This window comes from Protopterus annectens, chromosome 12.part0 (genome assembly GCF_019279795.1).
Source record: "Protopterus annectens isolate FY-2018-M chromosome 12.part0, PAN1.0, whole genome shotgun sequence".
NCBI lineage: Eukaryota > Metazoa > Chordata > Ceratodontiformes > Protopteridae > Protopterus > Protopterus annectens.
Window position 1 is genome coordinate 678,218,991 of NC_056746.1, and position 24,124 is coordinate 678,243,114.

The following is a 24,124-nucleotide window of genomic DNA, read 5'->3' on the forward strand; positions in this document are numbered from 1 at the left end:
TTTGTGAGGGGGAAGGGTAGCAAACTATACCTCTCAACTTTCCAGATTTTTGCTTCTTATTTTTAGTTTGTTCCTCATAAAATTTGTAGTTTTCTGGCAAATCATTTAGGAACGAAGTCACTAAATAATGACAGACATTGAGTTTCAGACGTTATAACCTTCAGAAAAATGCATGCTAACGCAAGACCTGTTATTCTATCAACTGTCTTAAGTTTATACAAGAGCAATTTTTAGTACTGTTTGTATGTTCCCCCAATATATTTATTTGGCCTTGTCCATATTTCCTGTATTAAGAGGTTGAGAGGTACGTGCAAATAAATCACTTTATAGAATTAGGAATATCCAAACCTCTCAACTGTCCCCAATTTTGTCTCAAAATGTTGCTCTTCCCCTAATAACCCCTCCGCAAAATGGCAATTTTGGAAGAAAATGTGGAGGATTTACAATTATAAATAATGTAATGATCAGAGTTATAGATTATTTTTATTTCAGAAATGCATGTGGATGCTCTTATTTTGTCAGCTGGTCAAGTTAACAGTACTAATATTAAAAAGGTGTCCCTTCTTTGACAGGTTCCCAGCTGTATTTTGTGGCAAGTTTATATTTTTGCATCATATTTTTGATCTGTTTTTCATAAAATTGTGGTTTTCTGCCAAATTAGTGGCAAATCATTAAAGATTGAAGTTAGAAAATAATGGCAGACATTTGAGTTTCAGATTTCATACCCTTCAGAAAATTCATACTAATGCAAGACCTACTACTATTCTATTATCTTTCTAAGTTTATAAGAGCAATATTTAAAAAATGTCCTTATTTTTGGGCCTGTGTCCCAATTTTATGTATGGCTTTGTCCAGATTTCTTGCTCTGAGGTTGAGAGGTATGAGTATCAGAGCCATCACCATCAGCTAGAGACCCACTCCCCCATGTAGTGACTCTGGATGTGTCCAAGCAAGGCAAGGAGCAGTTATGTAGTGTAAGTGTGCAGAGTATTCCCCCATCCAAGTTAGACACAAATACAATAGTGGCTTTTCATCTGTCCTTGATTTTGCAGAATGTTCTGGTTTTCTGTCATATTTTTATACTGTTGATTTATGCTTCTTATTATTCAGAAAATGCATGCAGTCGCAGTGCTCTGTTGCTTTGTGTTTAAGTAGCAATGCTTTAATGATCATCGGGTAAGCTTGTCTGAGCTTGTAAGATGCAAGTAACCTTTAATAAGCATGCTGTTAAATAATTACCAACACTGAAAGACTTTTTGTTGTTGCCATGCAGAGAATATTTACATGACTAGATAATGTACAAGCCTTAGGTACTGGAATGTATATGACAGTATTTGTAATAAAGGACAGGATTACAGTATTTTCAGAAGCTCATTACATTTGTTGGATAGTTGCAGTCATCGTTGCATGCTTTACTCGTAAACTAAACAAAATGCCAATCTATCATATATGGTCCATAACCTGTGCAGTAATCCTTTAAGCAATTTATCTTGAGCTTGTTTCTTGTTTGCAGTTCATTTTTTACTTTGATCATGCTTTCCCCATGAAACAAGTAGATAGTTGTTGTCAGGCAGCAGGTCTTTTTTGGATAAGAAACATTTTTACAAGTGGGGTATCACAGAGATTTCTACTTTCAACATGTTACTTGGTACTTTTATAAAGCTGAATATAAGTTATAATTAGAACTGCAGTGCAAGGAGAAGCTTGTTTTTTTATACTTGATTTTGACTAGTATTCCAGTAATGTATTTAAAAAGTAATTTATTTTTTCATGCCTCACAACCTTTTTGTTTCCATCTAGGTAATTAAGTAAGCTGTCATGTAGCCAATGCATTTGAAATATTTTTTTCTTCTACACTTAATTTTGTCTTGATTGGACTCTTGTAATGACGATTTGGCACCCAGGGCAGCGTATTTAATTAAAATATTAAAGTTCCAGTTGTGTTTTTGAGCATAGCTCCACCCCTTTCAAATTGGCCACACCCCTTCCCATTGGCCCCACCCATTCAGCTGGCTCCTGCAGCCCCCTTTAATTTGAAGTCACCAGTCGCCACTGGTCTTTATTATGTCCCTTTTGGACATATTTAGGAGAAAAGAGAACAGAAGCAACCATTTCACTGATGACACCATTAGGGACAGCAGTGGAGGATAGAGGGGGAGATTCAAAGGAAGGACTATACAGTATAATGTAACTCCTGAACTCGGACATTCCAGGATATCCTTTCTTTGCTGAAATCAGTCCTGGTGAAAGTTTGTTATAGTGCATATCATATCTCACTTGCTGACTGTTGATAAATACATTCAAGTTTTGAAAAGTCATACCCTTGGTGCTTAAAAATATTGCTAAGCTTTTCCATGTACTTTAAACTCATTATGAAATTCTTGGTTTCATGCAAAATGAAAGTCTAAAAGTCTTAGTTTTGGTGCATGTACTATAGAAAAAGTCACAGTATCATGTGTGTTCTCACTCACTTGATTAAAGATGAAAGACAGCTGTCATTATTAACTGTATCTCTAGTGTTAGCTATTTTGAGCCAGTGAAATGAACCATATGGCTGTAACAGCTAAGAATGGCAGACTAAGGGTGGCAGTAATGTACAAGTTGCTAAGATACTGACTAGGGGGTTGATGATAGAAGATGGAGCGACAGGGTGGAAACCGATGTCCTTTTCTTTGGGCAGAGACTCACTGAAGACTGTGAAAAGACAGGCATGGTCACAGATGCTACAAACTCTAGGATGCATTGGAACATTGAACAGACATGGCAATCTGATGTATATTCTACCGCTAGAGAATTAATACTCATTCTGTGTGCTACTGTGCTAACAAAGACGCAGATAGTCAATTGCAGAAGTTGTCAGCTTCAAACATTTCTGGAAGTTGCAATAGCTGGATATTGCTTTGCTTTGTCTTTTTTTTTCATTAACTCTAATACTAGTGTAATATTCAACGTGTGTCACCTAGGGAGGAAAGGCAGCATTGTCTTTAAAATTTTAAGTATTATAAGATAATTAAAAAGGATCTGTGTAACCCACTAATAGCTTGCTATCAGAAGTCTTGTTTCATGAATGAGAGTAGCTATTATTTATTTGTTTGTTAGAAAAGTCCATAGACCCTTTCAGCCATTACCTGGATTAGCAGTAACTTCAAATTAACACATGTAACACAGAAACATCAAAATTCATGATAGGTCACATGAAACTGAAACCTTTGTCTTTGGCTGTTTTACATGTAATAAAGCTAGATAATTGTAAAGTGGAGAAGTCTTCCTCTGTGTTTTTATCCTTGATTTGTTTTAGGTCATTGTTTGCTTCTATACTTTGCAGTTCTTCTGGGTTTGATTGCTTTTTGGTGAGTTGACTTCATTAACTTAAGTGATGAAGAGGTGATGACTTCTTCAGTGGGCAAAATGATACAACATGGTAGTGACTGACCCTGTTCAAACATCCACTGATATGCATATTGATTTATATCTCTGATATGAAAGGGACTTAGGAGTACTAGCAGTGTTGTATTAAAAAGTGTCCCTTCTTTGACAGATACCCAGCTGTATTGTGTGGCTATTTTATACTTTTACATCGCATTTTTGGTCCATTTTTCATAAAACTGTGGTTTTCTGGCAAATTAGTGGCAAATAATTACAGACTGAAGTAAGGAAATAATGACCGACATTTCAGTTTCAGATATTATACCCTTCAGAAAATTCATACTAATGCAAAACATACTATTCTATTAGAAAGTTTATAAGAACAATATTTAAATATTGTCCTTAATTTTGGGCCTGACTTTGTTCAGATTTCTTGCTCTGAGGTTGAGAGGTATGACAAATGTGTCAGGGCCTTTGCAGTCAGCCAGAGACATTTCATGTTGTGACATTCTTGTTGCACCCCACTTCCCCATGTAGTGACTCTGGATGTGTCCAAGCAAGGCAAGGAGCAGTTATGCAGTGTAAGTGTGCAGAGTACCCCCCCCCCAATCTAAGGTAGACAAGTACTACATTGGCTTTTCATCTGTCTTGCTTGATTTTGCAGAATGTTCTAGTTTCTGTCATATTTGTATACTGTTGATTATGCTTCTTATTATTCGGAAAGTGCCTGTTGCTCTATGTTTAAGTAGCAATGATTTCATGACCATTAGGTAAGCTTGTCTGAGATTGTAAGATGCAAGTAAGCTTACTGTTAAAGAATTACCAACACTGAAAGCCTTTTTGTTGTTGCCATGCAGAGAATACTTACATAACTAGATAACATATCCAAAAACAACAAGAGAGGACCACCACGAAGTATAACATGCACAGAATTTATTACAAATATAAAAGTTATAAGCGCTTTCACGTGCTACCAGGCACACTTCATCAGATTTCAAAACCCATTGAATTTCAAGATGTATATATACACCCATTACATCATGAATTATATAATTAACATATTTAAATAGTCAATAAAGCCATCAATAAACTAGTTAACCCATTGTGACTTTCTAGTTGCTGAATCTTTCAGTTCATACAGTGTCTTCACATCATATTTAAAACTTGTTCACAATCATAAAAAGATAAGAACCCCTTTTTTTTTATTAATTTATCACGTTATATTGCTATACTAATTACCTGAGCAATGATAAAAAATCAATGGTAAGTACATACATAACCATAAGATAAGATAAAATGAAAAAAAATAAAATCCTCACAATAAACTATGTGAGTGTAATGTTATGTATAAAAAACACATAGTAACATGGTTAAAATGCTGCTGTCTGTCATACATCTATCTGCCAGCCGCTAAAGCAGACATAATACTAACAAACTGATTCAGACTTGGTTCCACATGCGCTCTTAATCTAAAAATCCAACATAATTCAACTGACTCCAAATGATTCATTCTATCACCCCCCGCTTATTATTAATAACCATTTGTAAAACTCTAAACTTAAAGGCATGATCTGTGTAAACTGCGAAATGCTTGGCTAATGCATTGAGTTGATTCATTTTCCTGATATCATATATATGGTTGTACATCCTGTCTTTTAACTTTCTGGATGTCATACCTACATAAAACGCCATGCATTTCGTGCATGTTGCCAAGTAGACAAGATTCATACTGTTACTAGATAACATATAAGCCTTCGGTATTGAAATGCCTATGACAGTATTTGTAATAAAGGACAGGATTACAGTATTTTAAGAAGCTCATTACCTTTGTTGGAGCCTTGCCATCATCTTTTCAGGCTTTACCCATAAACTAAACAGAATTCCAATCCATCATGTCTGGTCCATAACCTGTGCAGTAATCCTTTAAGCAATTTATTTTGAGCTTGTTTCTTATTGGCTGTTCATTATTTACTTTGATCATGTTATCCCAGTGAAACAAGTAGATAGTTGTCAGGCAGCAGGTCTTTTTTGGATAAGAAACATTTTTGCAAGTGGGGGGTATCATTGCTACTTTCAGCATGTTACTAGGTACTTTTTATAAAGATGAATATAAATTATAATTAGAAGTGCAGTGCAAGGAGAAGTGGTTTGAGATGAGTGCTGCTTGTTTGCCTTGTACTTGATTTTGACTGGCAATCCAGTAATGTATTTAAAAAGTAATCTCTTTTTTCATGCCTCACAACCTTTTTGTTTCCATCTAGATATTAAGTAAGCTGTCATGCAGCCAATGCACTGAAATATTTTTTTTTCTCCTACACTTCACATTGTCTTGATTGAACTTTCATAATGATGGTTTGGCACCCAGGGCAGCGTATTTAATTAAAGTTCCAGTTGTTGTGGTTTTGGGCATAGCCCCTCCCCTTTCTAGATGGCCACATCCCTTCCCATTGGCCCCACCCATTCATCTGTCTCTGGCAGCCCCCCTTCGATTTGATGTCATCAGCCGCCACTGGTCAGAGCAACACACCTCTAAGCCAACTCAGCTATGGGGAACTACTACTGATTTTGTAAATATATCATGCAGTGCAGTCATGTAACATTAGGGAAAAAAAGACACCACTGCCAAGTTTTGATCCTAGGACCCTATGAGCTACTGTCAGACCAACACACCACTAGGCCAACTCAGCTCCAAGGAACTGTGGCTGCTTTTCTAAATATATCATGCAGTACAGTCGTGTAACATTAGGGTAAAAAGACACCCCTGCCATGTATTGACCCCAGAATCCTCTGAAGTACAATTCAGTGCAATACACCAGTAGGCCACCTCAACTCTGGGGAATTACTGCTGTTTTTACAAAGATATCCTGATAACCAATGACACTACTTCTGCATATAATGTGAGAAATGACAGCATAATTGGGCATGTGATGGAGACACCAAACCAGTACACAGCCAAAGACATGTTGATGGATTTATGACAGGCCTAGGATATCAGGTACAGCTGATAACCACACAGAGTGTTGCAGAATGTCCACAATTGTATCACCTGCTTATGGCATTATTGTCATCAAACCTATTCTGTAGGCTGAAGTACTGGCAAGTCAGTGCAGATTAAGGTTACAAAAACATGACAGGCTAGTCAGTGTCACATGTCATAACCATCTAAACACACATGTTCATGCCAATCCTGTGTAACACACTGTATGCATGCACATATGTCTTGCAACTACACCTCCTATAATAATGACTCAGTAGCTCTATCTGTTACATTCCTGGCATGTCTGACATCTGGACACCCACAGTTCAGGTGCACAGTCCAGTCTGTTGCAAGACAACTACATGCTTGGCAATGCAACCTAGAAATAACTGAGCCCTGCAATCACTGCCACCCACAGTAGCACATCAAAGACCTGGAGGGTGGCACACATGTCACACATATGAATACGTGTCCTAAATGTCTCCTACCACTCTCTGGATGGCACTACTACTTAACATATGCACCAGAGGCACATGCCACCTAGACTGTTATGGATACTCTCACCCTGCCCATGCTGTGACACAAGAGCTGACATTGCTCCCTCCCTGATATATACAGCTTGCAGTCCCCCAGTGTCTTCACAATCCCCAGTATGACTCCTGGCCAGAATTCAGCAGCTGCAGCCTGTTACACATTTAGCAGTATGTTCAGCTACCTGCTACAGAACTAACATACCTCCCAAACACCTAGAACAGGGCATCCACACAACACCCATACATAAAGGGTTGGGGGGATGTTCGGGTGACAGGGACATGTGTCACAGTCTCCCCCTAGAATCATACACAGCTGATACACCAACATCAACTGCAGCAGCATGCACATTCAGATAAAAATGATGTGTGACACTCACATATTCCTGTCTCCTTACTGACCCCAACACACACATTGTTAAACAGTAACCTGCCACAGAGTCAGAAAGTCTGTTAGCAATGGCCAAACATAGCATTCAAAACTATGGGCATGCAACATCATTCCAAACAGTGAACAGTATTTCTACCTACCCTCTATGATGCTGTAGCTCCCACACCTGGATAATGTCCTCCACACAGGCCAGGAAAAGGGCCAAGGCCTACATGAAGACCTTAATTTAAGCACTGTGTTGCCATGCCATTGGGTAATGGCAATGCTACTCAGCTGTTCTGGATGTTATTAGCAAGTGGGAGTCACAGATTGGTGCACAGACAATCACCTGTTTATGAGCATTACCTACAAAAGGCAAGTTGCTACCTATGGTAAAGAGGTCTGTGACTTTCATCATGAAGACAGACTGCGATTTCCAAAGAAAACTACCACTGGATTTCTGCTCACAAAGGAGTACAGCACTATACAAGGCATAGAATTAACCTAGTTATGGAATGCAGATGGGGAGATATGATCATGGGAAATAGGAATTTCAACACTAGGTTGCAACAACATATCTTGGAATGAGATGTTGCTGTTAGTCTGCTGTCCAGCACCTACCTTGCCTTTTGGCTCTGTCTGCAGTGACATAGATTGCAGCTCTGGGCCCTTCGTCCCCCAGCAATGGTCAGCTCATGTACAAATGCTACTGGATTGTCTGTTGCACAATAATTACAGTAACTACTGGTGGATACAGCTGACATATCACATCATGTACTGTCAGTGAGCCCCTCTCAATCTGTGAATGTCATATAGGGTTAGTTAAAAGATTTTCCAGGTGTCCCTGACTGTTCCTGATGTAATCTGGCTAGGTCACTGTGTACTCCTCACCTGTATCTCATTGTCTTACAGCCATGGCTAGCATACCTGGTGACCCCTGCAGCAGGACAGCAGGTTATGGGCAGTAATAGTGGGGGACACAGGCTCTACCTTATCAACAGTGTGTACATATTGAGCATACAATGTAAGGGAATGCATACAGTAACAGATATTAAGGTTCCATTACTGTGTTCAGAGGGGTCTGGCATGTCACAGACACATTACCCACACTCTGGGGATACCCATTACATATTGTCTAATTGGTTTCCAGACATTCACATTTGTCTGGCATGGGGTCCACATATATCAGGCACATGTACACGTTCAGCAAACATCTGGGTACTGTAGATGTCAGACACCTACAAGGAGGTAACCCTACACCACATATGCACTGCTCTCAGTTATTGCGCAGCACAGATGTTGCTGGAATGTCCAAATACACTTGTAGTACCATTCATGTATTTGTTGGATGTTGGATGTATGACATGGTACTCTAAGGTTGCCCATAAGGGACACACCACAGTCGATTGCAGTGACGGATGTGGACACATGACAACACAGTCTGTCACAGCACACAGGCCACAACTGGTATACATAGGACCATATTAGGTTAGAAGGCTATGGGCATTGAGACCCCATATGCCTAGGCCACATGTTAACCCATGTGTATGCAAGGCAGCATCTGATGCCCTAGTTCAACAAGGACACAGGTGGTATCCCAAGGGTGGCTGTGCAGTTAATCATCCAGTTATCCAGGTTACACCTGTAAAGGTGTAAATAGCTACTCTGCTTGATGTGGACAGGGTGACCATTCCACAGCAGGGTGACTGTGTGGGACACACATCTGGGCCACCAAGAAGACCAGTTGATGTTACACACCAGGTTGAGGGCATGTGTGTTTGTTTATAGAGTGGAACTTGAGTTGCACTTGTGCAGCAGTCCCGACAATGTGGGGTTCGTGAATGCCTTGCATGCCAGAAAGAGGTCACCTCTGAGGAGTATGTATGAAACCTGGTAGAGGGTCAGGCTCATAGCCTGTCTCTGTATGGTAGATGTTTGAGGCCTTGGTTCTTGCTGGTGGGTAACTTGTGTGATGTCCCCAGATGCTGCATGTGCTGTGTGAGGTGAATGATGGATGGGGCATTTTACACAATACTGGGTCTTATTGTGGGGAATACAGGGATGTTAAGACCCCATGTCCCTGCATGAAATACCCTTAAATATAAGGTTGGCCATGTAGAAGGTTTACCATAGAACAGAAGCAACAAGGTGGTGAAATGTTATGTTGCCATCGACCTGTGTGCACAGATCCCACAGGATTGATAGCGTGCCTAGGATGTTGTTACTACTGTGATAACATGTGGGGATATCACTCTCCCCAAAGGGGTTGACACTGCATGTCTTGCTATGTTGACTGAGGTCATGTTTCTGACACCAGTCATGCATCTGCATGAGACCCTCCTAGGCATATGTCCACATCACTAGGGAATATGGTGACAGCACACAGCATGCAGTCATCTGCAGACATGGTCGGCCATAGGCCAGTGGCTGTGGCCTGTACCACAGATGTGTACATCACACATAACAGAGGCCCAAACACAGAACAACAGTTTATGCCACTAGTTATGGGTCAACTGCTTGGGGTGGATTCCCGTATTTGGATTACTTGGGTCATGTCAGCGTGCCAGTGTGCTTCCCCTATGGTTACATGGTGTGATGCATACTTGGTAGTGTACACCTATTATGGCCAGGTGGGTTATACTGTCAAAGACCTTGTCCAGGTCAGGTAGGCAGTGTGCACTGTCATCTCCTGTCTATGGCTTTGGTGACCCAGCCCAACCAGTGTGCCCATTGTAAATCCCACAATATACCAACAGAAAAAGGTCCGGTCACCCAAAATTTTTTCTATTGGTATAAAGTGCCCCAAAACCTTTATTTTACAATTAAAAAGAAAAGAGAGAGAAAATGAAGCAACAGAGACTTTCTTTTCTCCATTGCTTCCATTTCAAAGCATTGATGTACTGGGTATTCATGGGAACGCAAGTCCCATATGCATGCGCAGTACATCAAAATGAAGAAGCAGTATACCACAACCATCAGAAGAACAGTAATCCGCCATTATACAAAGACATTATTTAAGAAAAGTAAGTATTTTTTTTCTTAAATAATGTCATTGCATAATAGCAATAACCGACTCAGTGGTTGTGGTATATTGAAGATTTACCCATAGTTGCCTTTGTTTAATCACTCGGGCTTTACCCCCGTGATCAAACCACACCAACCATGGGTAAATCTTCAATATACCACATCATGTCATTGGTTATTGCCTTAAAAACCTGCAAATCCTCCTCCTGAAATACATTCTTGCAATCTCGTTTTCCAAGCATGCTACACACCTCTTTTATTTGCCGAGATACAGTATATCCCCCTTGCACTTGTAGATTTTGCAATGCAGCATCCATGCCATCATCCTCTTCGGATCACTTATCAGGAACAAATGCCTGTTAAATATACACTGCGCCTTTGTGCCATCAGCAAAGACACAGCTTTACTAACACTGATATATGGTAACTGGTCACTTTCTAATTAAGGGATCATATTTTTCAATTTTAGTATTCATTGAAGCTTTTCCCATTGCATTGTGTGCACTATAACATTTCCGTTTGTGTGAGAGTGCTGTGCACTATATCGGGAATTGTTACACAGCTTTAGAGTTAGTATATATTATAAACGAGGAGGGGCCATAGCTCCTGACATAATAATGCAGCAGGTCTTGCCCTCCTGCTAATCCACTGATTTTTTTTTTTTTTTTTTTTTTTTTATATTTATTTTGTATGTTCTAATCAGTTGTGTCCTCCATCAGTTGGGAGCAAATAATTGATTCCTAGACATTTGCATCTCAGATGACCACAGGAAAAGCTAAGGAGACTGATCCAGTTTTTGGTGCCATGTGAGAGTCAAAATATTTATCTATCTATCTATCTATCTATCTATCTATCTATCTATCTATCTATCTATTTTTTTTTTTTTATTGATGTTTGTTTACTGGAAAAGTCTGACTGGGTAGGAGCTCATTTTCAGTGGAGGCCCTGGGAGAAAAGCTCCATAAGTATTACAAAACATCTTAAGAGCAATAATTTTACAGACTTTAAAAATAATATAAAAACATCTACATTTTGAATAATTATACCAAATTAGACATAACATGAAAACAATGGCTAAGAATAGATACAGGTCAATATTTATAGACATTTTAAACAGTTTATAGATAAATTAAAGGTAATTTAGTATAATACAAACATGAATTGCAATATGAAGTGAGAGGAAAAGCAGGCTCATTGTATATTAAGAGAGAAAGTCAGGGGGGAGAAAGAGATAGAAGTAAGGAAGTAAGTGAAGAAGGGGGTGTAAGGAGGAGTAAGGCATGGATAGGTACTTGTTCACATTTAGGGATATAGTTTATCCTGGTGTTGAGGAAGAACATCCATATTTTGGCGAGAAAGTCTTTCAGAATGGTTTTGAAGGAATGGGGGTAAGGGTATTGACGTACAGAGTTCCAGGCCTTAGCAACATGGTATGAAGCAGATTTTTTTTAAAACAAGAAAATCTTTATTGAATTATTACTTATGACATTGGTAATCATACATTTATATAAATGAAAAATCATATTGACATATTTTCAATTGCAAACATTATATATAACAAAAAATCTTCTGTACAGTCATTGTTAAACATTACATAGCTATTCAATTCCTGCCTTCTCTTAAACCTCATTCTTCTTCCAAAACATTATTCTGCAGGCATTGTTCCCGCAGTTTCCATTTTTTCTATGTAATTTGCTCCTACCGTTTTCGAAAGATCCCTGTTCCAGTTGTTTTATATCAGTTACTATATTCATTACTTCTAGTATGGTTGGTTTAGACTTTTATTTCCATTTTGTAGTAATTGCTTTTTTGGCAGCCACCAGAATTAAACTCATTAAAGCCTAACTATGTCTATGCAATTCCAATTCTGTATCACAGCTCAAAAAATAATTTCATTAGTTACACCAGTTTGTTCACCCATTATTTCTGACGAGTACTCTGCAAGGAATTTTTAAAGTCTGCCAACTCATTGCACTTCTAAAAAATATCTTCCCAATTATGTTTTCTTCCCCATCACACCTCCAATATTCGCAATCTACTTAAGAAAACTTATTTGAAGTCTGCTTGGAGGATAAAAACACCTATACAAATACTTCCAAGCAAAGATCCTAAATCTTCTAGATGTTGCTCCTTGTTTGGGAGCCATACATATATCTTAGCATTATTTCTTTGTGAATTTATTATCCAGTCTCTTTTCCCAATCCTGTCTAACCTCTTCTGATTAATTCTTATTGTTATCATGCAATATTGTATATGCCCTACTAATTATCCCTTTTTAATAGCTGCTTCCATTCTAGATTCTACTAAACATCTACCAGTGCTGGCCTTTCACTTAGGATCCCCTATTCCTTTCTCTTTGCCTATACTCTGATATCAGTCCTTGATATGGAAGGCAATCTCTAACCTGCAGTCCAAATATAGTTTTGGTTTCTTCCCATTCTGTTACCTTTCCATCTCTAATTATTTTCTCCCAATACCTTGGTTCCTTTGCCAGATTTCTCCAATAAATTCTAGCACCCCTCTTTCCTTTTTTCTGTACCCTTAATTACAGTCATCTCCATTGGCAGAATTTCTTTTCTCCATTTCCATGTTGGCTTAGTTCTTAGAATATTTTCTACTTCTTTATGAATATGATATTGTTTTTCCCTTTTTAATTTCTCCAAGTCTTTTATGTTTCTAATACCATGAAGGGAATGTACCCCATTCCTAAATCAAAGTATGATTAAAAAAAAATCAAGTCAGAATTTTTAAGTAAGGATATGGTTAAATATTTACTAAGAAAGAAGGAATCAATTTTTATATTGAAATATAACACACTACAACCAAAGGGAGTGAATAAGGAATGCAACTGGAAAAGTTTTATTTGAATGTATGCGTCTTTAAACCATTTGAATTCTTACTAATTAATTGAATGTATTATTGAATCAGTGCTTGGTTAATTAACTTATTAGCAGTTATATTTTTTATATAAAAGGAAATCATTTTTAGATATATTTACTCTGTAAAGGCTGTGTTCTAGCCAAGGCACTAAGAGAGATTGTTTTGCTGCTTTAAGATTCATCTTCTGTGTGAATAAAATAAATTGTGCTGGAGGTTTTGGTTCCTGGTCTTCAATGGTATTTTTCTTCATTTTTTGAAAGTGGTTTAAACAAAGTATGATTAAAGTTCATGAAATGAGTATTGTTTCAATCTTTGATAGCCAGAATTGCTCTTCACAGCACCCACAATGTGCCCAGTAATGACTCCTTCTGCAAGTCATACAGGGTTACATGTATTGGTAACATGTCTAAATACGATTGCAGATTATTTTTTAGAAGACCCGTTGCTCCTACTACTATTGGAACTATCTGGGTATCTTTCTTCCACATTGCTCTCATTTCTGCCTGCAAATCCTGATATTTTATGACTTTGCATCTCTTTGTATACAAGACACTGTAGTCACTGGGTATGGCAATTTCAGTGATCAATGCTACTTTTGTCTTCTTTTCATGGACCATTAAGTCCAGTTTTCTAGCATCTATCTTTTCAACTGTTGGTAATGTGTGATCCCATGTGATAAAGAACTCATCATTTTCAATGATGCTTTGTGGCTCATGTTTCCAGTGTTTTTCAGCCACTTCAATGCCATAATGGCTGGACAATCCTCAGTGCACCAGTCTTGCCATGTTATTATACCTTTCAGTATAAAGTCCTTCTGCCATTAGTATGCATAACCAGCAACGAGGTGTGCAACTGTTTCCAATTTGGTTTTACAAAACCTACGTACATTTGTCTGTTTCTTCTACATGTTCAATGGACTTTGTAAACCAGCGTGTACGTAGTCCACTATCCTGGGCCACCAATATTAACCTTTTGTCTCTTGGTTTGAATTCACTGGTTATTGTTATTCTCCTTAAGGATCTGCTTCCAAAATTCCAGTCTCTCCTTATTTCTTGAGACCCCAGCTTCACCATCATCATTATTCCTTTTCACTTTGATGTTTAGCTTTCCGCTTATACTATTTAAAAGAGCTCTGAAATATCCATTCAAATCAGATAATCCAAAATCACCTTGTTCTAACAGAATGATCAACTTATCCAACTTGACTATTGGCCCCTTCCCCTCCCAGATAATATCCTTCAACTCTTTATGAATTAATAAATATTTATCAATTGTGGCATCACCTTTGTCATTCTTTTAGCCATTATAGACATAAACATTTTATAATCATGGTTTAAAATTGAAATGGGCCTATATAAAGCTGGATCTGATGGGTCATTACCAACTTTAGGTATTACAGCAATCACAGCTTTAATGCCCAGCAGATTTGATAGGTTTGTGGACAGGCAGGAGTGTCTCCTCATTACACTGTAATGACCGACTGGGAACATAGCTGTGTAAAATGGTATTTAGGGCCAGAGAAGCAGATGGATGCTTGATAATTCTATAGGTGGTAAGAAGCTGTGTAGTTGTTAGCTGATGGGGTAATTATAACCAATTTAAGGTTTTTAGTGCTATATAGTGGTGGGTTTTGAAAGGGGTATTTGCCACAGATTTAGGAACATTGTTCAAGTTTTATTTTTTGTGATGCCTAGAGGTTAGTAAGGATGGGAGCATCATAAAGAAGTGTGAAGAGAAGATAAGTAGTGTCAAGTATAGTTTTATTTGGCTTGGTACTCTTAGTTACCCATTCATAAGTCTAGAAATGGGTAAACTGTTGACTTGCCCTGCCATTAAAGCCTGCTGGAATTTATTAAGCATCTCATTCTGTTCTGAGAATCTTATTAAACTTGAATTCAGGATCGCCTCCCCCTTCCACCAATGAAGTCAGGATGAGTGTTCTGTGGTAACTGGACTATCTCTCTCTTCCACTGCTAAAGACTGGTACCACCTTCCATTCTTTTAGGAAAATCACTGACACAAGGGACCCACTGAAGAAGACTGTAAAAAGGTTCAGCAGGTATCACAGTAGCACCGGAATTTTCTGTATATGATACGGGGGCCATCTGCTTTATCCTCTCTGCCTTTTCTGTCAATTTTTCAACTTATTCAGCCATTAAGATGCCATCTTTCTATCCAACTCCTGTTCTGTCCTGCCCTGTAACATGGTTCCAGGCCAAGTGCCCAAATTTAACTTCACTGAAATTTAAGCCAAAAAAATGTCCAATGCTGCTTTTAAGTATTTCTTAAATATATGTTTTTTTAGGGAGATAAGATCCTCAAAACCCACAGCTTTGCCTCTATTCTCCAACATTTATTATAATCAGCTCTGGCAATACTGCTGTTCAAGACAAGAATAATTTTCTGACCTCACTAACCTCATTCAGCAAATGTGCAGTTTGTGCAACACTGCTCACTACACTATCACACACCTGCCTGTCACCTCTCTGCAATGGTAAGCTGATTTGCCCTTCACTGGTAAATATCCTCACCTGTTCTCATTCACAGCTGCTTCTAGTCTTTTTCCTGCATCTTAGACTTCATTATATAGATTTTACCTTGTTTTTTTACCTCTGATTAACTCTCACAGTTGTCTACCTATTGTTCCTCCATTGTAGATATGGCTTCCACTCCATTCATTATATTTTCCAACCATTTGGTTTAACTCTGCACACACACACATACACACACACACACACACACACACACACACACACACACACACACACACACACACACACACACACACACCATAATCATAGTCTCTGGCTGTTATGACCAATTCTGCTGCCTTTTTGACTGTCAGTATGAATTACTTCATTGCATGGGCGTTTTTTGTCAGTAGAATCCTAGTAAGTTTTCTTCTTCACAATATTTTTTGAAAAGAAGGTAAGGAATTATCCAGATCCTTCTATTTACTGTTTATGAGTGTGACAAGAGAAATAGTGGCACCTACTAAGCCAACTATGTGGATGTTTAGCTCAGTGCTTCTGGCAATTATCAAAAATCATATGGCTGCATTCAACTTGGACTTTTTTTGTCACTAGGTATTGCTTTCTTAGTTCCCTGAGGCAGTGTGGCATCTGATCTAAATCCTCCTCCTCCCAGCTCATTTATCAATTGCCTTCCTATCCTCACCTGGGCCAAAATTCCCCCCGTATACCATTAGGACAGCCACATGGATCAGTGAAGCTGAAGGAGATGAGCCCATGTAGAACATAGCATTTTCAATATTGTCTTTGAGGACATGAAGCTATGTTGAGCATTTTGTAAGCAACACCCTGACCTTCCTAGCATGCTGAGAATTGCATCTGGTAGTTGGGGCGGGGGCACGTTATGTTATCAATAGGCATACCATCAGCAGTCCATGCCCTGCATCTACAGTGACATGTCACTCAAGATTTCTTCATCATTACCCATGAATGTTGCCTCTCCCAACAATTATCTCAGTATGCACTGAAAAAACAGGACATACGTCTACTTCCCAGCATGTGTTCCACACTGTCCTCATTGGGGGGGGGGGGGAGTTGAGTGGGTAAACAGGATATCATTGTAATCTCTCCTCAACACTGTTTCTTCTAGCATCATGACTGATAATTAGATCTAAGGCATGTGGATCATAGTCAAGGCTTTATTCCTCTAGGGCACAGACCAAACCACTGTGTGTACCTTACCTATGAACGTCATCAGTGGTATTTGTTTCACAGATACTTATAATATGCAATTTGTAAGAACCAGAATCATGAAGAATTTCACTGTCATTGTAAGTTTCTTGTCCCTAGATGGTTTCATGGATCCACTGGAAATACTAGTGGTAGAATTCTCTGACCATAATATTGCTGTTTACATTGCAGGCCTCTGAAATGACTAGTCCAAATGTCTGACTGAAAAAGGAAACTAAAACGATAATTGAATTCAGTTCAGAATATTGTTTGAATAAATTGCATTTATTTAAACTGTATTTGCTTTAATATTGCTACAACTCATGTGTTCTAGCTTTTACTGCATTTGAATTGTTTTAATGCGGCTTTAGCTGCTTTTCTGTAAAAAAAAAAGCTCTAAACTTGTTTCCTGCCTTTCTTGTAGCTAGTCTAGTCCATATACAGATTTGTTGTATCCAGGACTGTTTGTAAGCTGTTGAGCCCCCCCAAAGCCTTTCTGTGTTGGTGGGAAGCCTTCTAGATTATCAATGGGAGTGGTAAGCACTAGGTAGCGTATCTACCACAAGAGGAGTGGTTTCTGGCCCAGAAATTGTAGTTTATTGGTTGTTTGGGTATTTTTTCCATCTCTTTCAACTTTCTGGTTCAAGCCTGCATTTGTGCTTGTTTCCTGCTTTTCCTCGAGTCCAGATACAGATTTGCTCTATCAAGGACTGTTTGTAAGCTTCTGAGCAGTGCCAAAAAGTCTTCTCTTCAAATTTTCCCTTATATCTGCTAGTTCCCTCCTCTCCTGCACTTTTACTAGCTTATTAGTCTAGCACTTTACCAGACTTCTTGTAACATTTATTGTAGCACACAAAAGTGCTACCAGCACTAAATGTTCTACAAGGAAAAAGCTCCAGTACTAATTATTAATACTCACCCCTTCAGGCATGAATAAAAGGTCAGTTCTCTGTGCTTTTTCCTGTTAACCTGCTGAACTTCTGCATCCTGAGGCAATGTAGCAACTGCCTCATGTACACTGAAAACCCTCTCCTCTTACCTCCCAACACTCAGATTTGAGAGAGATGCACTTATATATCCAAACTGGAAGCCACACACTCTTCAGCCAAGACCGGAATAGCTGGTCAAGTAGAGAAGGTCAACACTTGCACCACACCACATGGAAAACATAGCCCTCCAAAACATACACCAGCACTATCTTCACATAAAAACACAAACCACACACCCACCTTTGCAGAGGCTCTTAATATAAATCTACCCAAACAGCAGAGGCCTCCAAGACAGAAATGCACTAGACCACCACAGCACAACACTAATCATGAGACACATAACTTTCCTAAACAGTGTGCCACTCAACCAAACTCCTAAGGCAAAACAGCATGCCCGACACACTAGTCATAAGTGACTCGATAGTGAGGCACAGCAATGTCCCACTTACTAGGTTGAATAAGGAGAAAGTAACAGTCAGCTGCCTGTCAGGTGCCAGGATCCACCACATAACACACGCACTCAGGTCCCTCAGCAACAGGTACAAATATGACTCTGTCATTGTACATGCGGGTATGAATGACCTGAGATATACCTCCCTGGACTACATGAAAAGAGACATGGAGGAGTTCTCGGATTATGTAGCCCAGGCAGGTATGACCCTAGCCCTGAGCAGAATCCTACCATCACCCAGAATGATACCACAGTACAAGCAGAAAATGATTGATTTCAACAATTGGCTAAGTTTCTGGTGTCATTCCAAGGGGATCCAGTATCTGTCTGCCTGGGATGACATGACTGACAGACCTCGATGCTTTTCCAGAGATGGCCTGCATCTGTCACCCCTGGGCTTCCGGATACTGGCCAAGGCTCTTGCCACCCCTTTAGTACCTTTTTTAGGCTGTGTTCCAAAGATCAAATTACCACCATAACAGCTACAAACAAAAGCAATCTGAGGGTCATGCTGCTCAGTGCTAGAAGTCTAAATCTCAAAATGCACTTGCTCAAAGCACTCCTTAAAATGGAGAACATCGACATTTGTGCTGTAACAGAGACCTGGTTAAAAGCAGCAGAAAGCACCCCTGCACTACTAAGCTATAACTAATTCCACACCTTTCGGCCCCAGAACTTGGAACGAAGCTCCAAAGGCGGTGGTGTTTCCATATTCATAAAGGATGCATTCACCTCCAGACTGGCAGCCCAACATAATACACCAACATAATACATCAGAGATACTTCAGGTGCAGCTAACATTGGGTAACTCAGCGATTTAGATAGTAGTCTGCTGTAGGTTCCCAACCATGTCCCAAGACTCACACTCCATGTTCCTAAGCACCCTGGAGAATATTAGGGTCCAATCTAGCACTCTCATACTGGGCAACTTCAACTACCCCTCCATTAACTGGGAAAACTACTCATGTACCAATACACTTGCCCAAAGTTTCCTGGAATTCATTAATTCCAATGCCCTGGACCAGCTCGTTCTTACCCCCACTAGAGGTAGAAACATCCTTGACCTGGTCATTACTAACATGGGCAACCATTGCTCTGTACCAGTAGTCAACTCCTCCCTGGTTAGATCCGACCACAAACTAATCACCTTGGAAATCCACATCCCTCCTACCCGCACCCCCCAGAAAGGTAACCACCATGAAAAACTTCTCCAAAGCTAACTTTGGGCTCCTAAAAACAGAGGTGGTTAACTTCATGGCACCCATGTAAATGGAGAATAGTTGCATGACCGTCAAATCATACACCAATGCACTGTACGAACACATACACAAATGCATGGATCTCGCCATGCCCAATAGAGCCAAGACACTCTCCCCCAAAAAAAGGAAGGCAATCTCATGGTCCCCTGCCGTAAACAAACTCTACAACAGAAGGAAGAAACTGATGTGGAATAAGGTGAAGTCCCAAGACTGGAAAAACTCCCTTACCAGCCTCAACAAAAAGTTGAGATCCCTCATCAAATTGTCTAAAGCTAGCTATGAAAACAGAATTGCAGCAGATAGTAAAGACAACCACAATGCCTTCTATAGTTATGTAAAGAAACTCCATGGCAATACCCATATTTGCTCTGAGTTACTACACAATTGCACCTCCTATACCGAGCCAACAAATATTGCCAATATACTGGCCGGCAGATTCAGTGCCAACCTTACCAATCTCCCCCCACAAAGGACCAATCACAATACCAGTAGATTGCCAGGAACCCAGTATTACTGTTGCACAGGTTAAAGCAACACTGTCCAAGGCCAAGAATACAGCTTCTATGGGACCTGACATTATCCCTGGCTGTGTTCTACATGAACTACAAAGTGAACTGGCACGACACCTGTGTGCCCTGTTCAGACACAGCCTCACCTCAAGTTTTGTCCCTACCAAATGGCACACTGCTACAGTCAACCCTGTCCACAAAGGAGGAGTGACTATAGACCCTGGGAACTATCGTCCCACTAGCCTGATGAGTCTGATATGCAAAGCTATGGAAAGCATCATCATGGACCTAATAAGCAAGGATATAGGGAATCTCCAAACTCTGGATCCCACACAGTTTGGTTTTGTGAAGGGTAGATCATGCCTTCTTTGAGTCAGTCACCAGAGCTGTGGATTGAAGCATGGTGGTTCATACAGCCTACCTTGAAATGGCCAAGGCCTTTGATACCATTCCCCACTCAGGAATCATAGAAAAACTCACTAAGCTAGGCAGCAACCCTTATATTACTAGGTGGGCTGCAAACTGGCTCATAGATAGAACCTACAGTGTGAAAGTAGCTGACTCCAAGTCAGACTGCCGAAAAGTCACGAGTGGAGTCCCACAGGGTTTGGTCCTGGGTCCTCTCCTGTTTGGTATCTACTTCTCTGAAGTCCAGGCAAACACAAAGGGACTCTGGCTGACAAAGTTCACAGACAGTTGCAAGTTGGGAACTATTATTAACTCCACAACTGATCTTGAAATCCTGCAGAAAGGCCTCACTGAGACCAAAGACTGGTGTCAAAACCATGGCCTTAAGCTCAATGCCAAAAAATGTGTCATCATCCTCTTTGAGAAAAACTCAGTTCCCATGAATTACCACATCAGTGGTAGTCCACTGAACACAGAAGGTGTAATAAGAGATCTGGGAACACAGGTTGACAACAACCTCTCTTTTGACCACCACTCTGCCACTGTGGTCAGAAAGTCCTTCTATGTGGAATATCTCATTACTAACGGATTCGCATCCAGGAAGAAAGAGGTCATTGTCTCCCTCTACTCTTCTCTCATTAGGCCAGTCATTGAGTACAATGCCCCATTTGGCATGTACCTCACTAGACACCTGCAACAACTGGAGAGGTTGCAAAAGTACCTCACAAAGATGATCCTGGACCTTAAAAAGTTCTCTTATAGGGACAGGCTCAAAAAATTCCATCTATTCTCTGTCTCATATCGCCTACCTAGAGGTGATCTCTGCTTGACCTATAAAGCCATGTCTGATCCAGATCTGTTAGAAATGCTACATCTAAAGAAATCCCAATCCCTCTGCACCACATGCTCTAGAGACCTCAACCTCATGACCACAATCAACAGAACATGCTGGAGGGGCATGTTCATAACCCAGAGACTGCCCATGCTATGGAATAGACTTCCCATACATGTCAAACAGAGCACCTCACTGGTCCTCTTCAAGAGAAATCTTGATGAGTGAATGGGAAATAGAAAATTCACCCCGGGGATTACTCCAGTGACTCTACTCGACAGAGGCACTGGGAACTAATGTCGGGTGGCACGATGCCAGGATAATCCTATGGGCTAGACTTGTAAAGGCTACAGGGCCATTAGCCTAGTATACACCTTTGAACCTGTGAACCTATTATTAATATCTGCATATCTTAAGTCTACATTTATTTAAATGTGTTTTTTCTGTGTGTTCTCATTAAGTGCAATAATCACTGCGTTATTTATCATCAAACACAGAAAAACAATTCTTTCAATGGTACCATGATAATGCACCTATTAGACTCTCTTTTATAACATGAAAAGTGTAGGCACCAGATAAGACTACAACCCCTCCTTAGTCACACCATATAATACTACAACCCCTCCTCTGTTACCAAATGCGCAGTCCTTCCTCAAAGAAAATATGTTGTTGAATTGTATTCGTTTTTAATTTTAATTTATACATTGCTTAGCTTGGTAACTAAGCTAGCCCAGAATGCATCATTTATGGCTATGACTCGTGCAAGTGTATACAATCAGTCCAAAATGCAAGCCATTTAAAATAATAGAATATTATCGAGTGCAAAGCTGTACACTGTTATAAGGTAGCATAATGTAATTCATAAATAATTTAGGTCCCAATAATTATGCATTACAAACACCAGTTTGGCTCTAGAAAACATCTGTGAAGTATATCTAAACCTTTTAGTGTATTTGACTTTAATGTAGTTTTGGCAGTACCAAATATGGAGAAGATCGTCTGGATTCATATAAAATAAAGACTACTCTTCCATAGCTTAATAACACAATCACATAGGGCCTTGCCACCCTCTTCCATAGCTTACTTGCACAAAGTGCCTTGCCACAAGTAGAGAGCTTGAAAAGTTCAGTTGAAAGAGACATTTGGAAAAGAAGCAAAACATACCTTCCCAGTAAGCTAAAATAGTGGCAAATTTCCTGCTAGACTGGGGTTATAAAATATCAATATACATATGCACTTAAAATATGTTCATTGAAATTCTTATATTATATACAATATTTAAAAAATATATGACAAATTTCTTTTCTAACCCTATACTTAATGGCATGTAACAAACAACCAGCTGAAATGAATCACTTCCCACTGCCTCTGTTTTACAGTTGTGTGATATAAGTTCACCTCTGGCAATCAAATATGGTCAGGCAAACAGTGCTCTAGAATCTCCCTATTACCTAGTTCAAACAAAAAAAAAAAAAGCCTGGTTCAATCTGCACTTCCATATAGCTATAATTATAAACTGGATTCCAAATCACTTATTTTGCTTTCTGAGGTGATCTGCTCTCCACTGAAATCGAAACCCCTAGGTTCCATCCAGTGAATAGAGGATTAACCAATGGTTGGTGTGGTTTAATCATCTGAGTGAACCATTATTGCTAAGCATAGTTTGGAACATGGCAAACATAGCTTACATAGCTATTTTTTTGCATTAGTGTCATTCTATGGTGTTTTGTTTTTTCACTGATGTACTCTGCATACATATGGTACGGATGAACGCAGGTTTGCACAGTACATCAATATGATGCTAGGGAGATGCCATGAGAGCATTCATGTATTGGTTTGCCTCTAAGTTTGTCTCTCTCTCTCTCTCACTTTCTCCCTCTCTCTCTCTCTCTCTCTCTCTCTCTCTATATATATATATATACACTTTTTTTTTTTTTTTGTAACTACAAGGGGAAGGACAAACATAAAGCAAATGTAAGGGCCACTCTGCTAAGGTCTGGACAGCTGATGGGTTAGGTTAAAAACATTATAGCTAGTTATATTAGCAGTAATGTATCGTTCAACTGTCCAGAGTTTTTCAAATGCCTGATTTTTTTTATGTGTGTATTATTTTGATGTGGAAATACAAACAGTATCATGAAATACTGGCACAGACTGAGCATATACTAATAGAAAGTCCAGCCACTCAACTATAGCATAGTGACCAGGCTTCTTTCAATTAAGATATGCTCAATCAATTTATAATGGGCATGCTGATTAGGATGTCCAATCAGTGTGCATGTTTTGGAATACTAAAGACCTTTCTTTGTATAAATGCCATTGGTGTCTGTTCCTAACTTTGATCCAGACAATGATACAAACAGACATATAAAACACTTGTAGAGAAGGTTCACATTTGGTCTCTTACTGTTTAGTTAAGAGCATTCTAGAGTAGGTGTTATGGGAGAGACAACTGTCCAATTATCATGCAAATAATACCAGAAAAAAATGATCAAGTTTATTTCCTACATTGGTGGCAGTACTTGTTCCACTTTAGTCACATGATTTTCAAAATAACACTTTGATTCAAATATAAACATCATCACAAAATGATTATAAATACTTTAAAAATATATAGAAGTATTAATAATGTTACATCACAGATAATGAAAAAACAGGCAACAGCTGACACAGCAAAAAAAGAAAATTGCTATGCAAGCTACATGCTCCAGACTATGCTTAGCAAGTTTTATTTTAATACAGTACTTTCTGAATTAATTTGAGTTGTTTCTCACAAAGTAAGCTCTCTGCAAGCCAGAGTGGAAGAATGAGCCATTGATCAATGAACTA